Raw genomic sequence first — 3,310 nt, forward strand, 5'->3', positions numbered from 1 at the left:
TGCCTTGTTCGCCCACAAAATACAAGTCAATCCACTTTACAGTACATCCTGTGAAGTGCTTTGAGATATCTCGAGGGTGTAATAAGGTGTTATATCAAATGCAAGGATTATTATTATATATAAATTCAACTTGTACTTTGCTGCGGTCCAATGCCAATACATATATTAACTTTCACTTTAATGATTTATTTTAATGGATTTCATTTAATCAGTGCAGTTTGTTTGCATAGTAATTTACAGATGTCAATGAGTTGTTTGTCAGTTAATTTGATGAATTTCTATCAGAAATTTAGCAGTGTTAACTGCTGGTTAACTGCATATATTTCAACATTTATTTAATTTAGTTGAAAACTCAAACGTGAATGATTACAACCTTTATATTGTATATTCCTGATTGGAAACAAGTCATATTTAAAATGTTTTTTCTAGACTGGTTATAATTTGTACCAATGCACATAATCTTTAGCAGGGGTGCATGTTATTTTTCTGTGGTCTATAATCTCTCTCAAATAATCACGATGAGTTAAATTAATAAAAGTAATCTAATAATTGTTTTGAAGAGACAAAGTATAATTTAATTGGATTGAATGAAACGAGAAGAGCATAATAAACCGTTTTGTTCAAAATAGTTGTACTTTGATATTGATTAAAATCACGTGTGTATGTGTGTGGGGGGCGGGGGAGGAAACATGCAGGACGTGCTAATTATTTATAAAGGCTTGTTAAAACAATCAAAGTGCATGGTATTAATGGAAATAGGGTAGCATAGATAGAAAGTTGATTAACGGCTCATTTTAACAAGCCTCTTATGTAATACCTTATCAGAGACTTCTGAAAATCCATATACATCACATCCTAATGCCCCATTAAAAAAAAGCTGTAAGCTGTAAGAATATGTGGTCAAATCTCAGATTTCATCTAGTATGTGTATTCCTTGTAAGGGTTAGTGGGAGACTCATGGAGCCTATCCAACAGCAACTTGCATTTATATAGCGCCCTTCACACAAGGTAGCATCCTGCAGTGCTTGACAGTGGTGGAGTCTGACAACAAGCCAAGGGGAGGGGGGAGATGATAGTTAGCACGATCGAAAAGGAAGGTCTTTAGGCGGGATGGTGGAGCGGAGTGCATGGGGGACAATTATGAAGCTGGAGCCAGCCGAGCGGAGGCAGCGGGTGGTGGAGTGGGAGGTCTGATATGTTAGTGGGGGTGTGAGGGAATGAAGAGATTTGAAAACGAGTGAAAGAATCTTGAAGTCAATCGGTTCAGTGATTGGAAGCCAGTGGAGCCTGGTAAGGACTGGTGTGATAAGAGTAGAGGTTTGTGCGGGTGAGTATCCTTCTCGAAAGGGAGTAAGGCAAGGTTGTCCACCATCACCCATCGTATTTGATGTATTCATTAATAATTTATTGGACAGCATTGAGAAAGGACTTAGTGCATCTGTTCCAGATATATAAAAGGATTAGGGTACTTCTGTTTGCAGATGATATTGCATCTAGATAGACTCACCTGGAGATCTTGTACACTGCACTCATTATTTTAAACACTTCAGTGGGACATGGTGGTACTGCCCTCAATTTCAGTACATGGTCTTGAATGGCTCAAGAGGGAGATCCTTGAAGGTATTGCTTAAAAATAATCTTTGCATTTGACTAGAAGACGCAAGGGGAAATCATCCCAAAATTTGATTCATATCGGTAACTTGGTGTTGTGGACACCAACTTTTGCTTTGTACACTGTCCCTCTTCAATGATAGCAAAGTTCCTATGTAAGTTAAGCATGTGGTGTATAAGACATGTGTCCAAAACAGTTCTCGTTTGTGGTTCCAAGCTACAAGGCATGCAGTGGATGGGTTTCTTTTATCTGTTTACAAAGTAAATGGACCAAAGGGTGAGGTGCATTTGTGGTAAAATGGGAAGTGGCTGCAGGGGGGAAGGAAGGCTCTAGTCCACATTGATCTGTTCGGTACCTTTTAGGTGTAGTCAGCTTCATGGCAAGTACGTGCATTTGCCAAAGTCCCTCACGTGAGGACCGAAAAGTAGTTAAATTGTGTAAAGCTGATATGCAGAATTGGATATTGATTCCAAAACATCAAGGTGGCTGGCATGTTACAAATTGTCCTGTGTCGGTCCTCCCACCAATGTGAAGGCAGATATCTGTAAAACAGCTGATAAGGAAAATTCAACAGCTGCCAGAGGGCATTAACTGGAGCCTGGATTTGTGAACACAGGTTCACAGGGGCTTGGATTCCACCTTGGTTGGTATCCAGACAGTAAGCAGCTGCTGCTCAGGCTCTGCACCTCCTAGAACTACTGGGAATTATATGGGAAAGGATATGTGTCCAAGCTGTGGGCAGAAAGATGGTGGCATTGTTCTCACACATTTCATTGGCTACGTTGTGCTGCTCACCAGGAAGCTCACAGGTAATTCCTCATCGGCCTTCCAAACTCTTCCCTTCACAAGCTGCAGACCATCCAAAACTCCGCGGCTCGTTTACTCTCACGCACCAGGCTCCGTGACCCCATCACTCCCACCCTCGCCCGACTCCACTGCCTCCCCATCCCCCAGAGGATCGAGTTCAAGATTCTCGTCCTCACCTTTAGGCCATCCATGGCCTTGCCCCCTCCTACCTTTCTGACCTGCTGACTCCCTACCAGCCTGCCCGCTCCCTCCATTCAGCGGGCTCCGGTCTGCTCCATGTCTCCCGCCCGACCCACCCTACCATCGGTGGCCGGGCTTTCAGCCTCTCTGCCCCCACCCTCTGGAACTCCATCCCACGGTCCCTTCACCTCGCTTCCTCCCTTGCCTCCTTCAAGGCCAGTCTGAAGACCCTTCTCTTCGACCGTGCCTTCGGTCGCCCTCCCACCTCTCTGCCTTCCCTCACCACTACCCCACCCCTCCCCCATGCTTGGGTCCTGACCCCTGACTGTCCAGCGCCTTGGGACGTCCTCCCAACGTGAAAGGCGCTCTATACATGTAATTCTGTTGTTGTTGATTGGTGGATTGCTTTTCTGGGGGTAATAATTTCTTCTCAAAAAAAAAATCCTCTGGAGTGGTCTCAGGAGTCAGATTCCTGAGCCAGGCAAGTCCACAGTATTCCAAGGCTCTGCTGATGAAGGACCAGACATCGGCAGACCTCCAACAGTATGTCAACACACTATAGGGACCCCCAAGCTTCAGCTAATACTCTCCACAATAAGTAAGCAGAGTGCATCCCTCCAGGGACAACAAATGTATTCCATTCCAGACACTGGGAAATTTCTAGGTGCAAGGTCATACTTGTATGTGCAAATCTCAGTCTGGCTTCGATAT

Source organism: Callorhinchus milii, unplaced genomic scaffold, assembly GCF_018977255.1.
Source record: "Callorhinchus milii isolate IMCB2004 unplaced genomic scaffold, IMCB_Cmil_1.0 Scaffold1, whole genome shotgun sequence".
NCBI lineage: Eukaryota > Metazoa > Chordata > Chondrichthyes > Chimaeriformes > Callorhinchidae > Callorhinchus > Callorhinchus milii.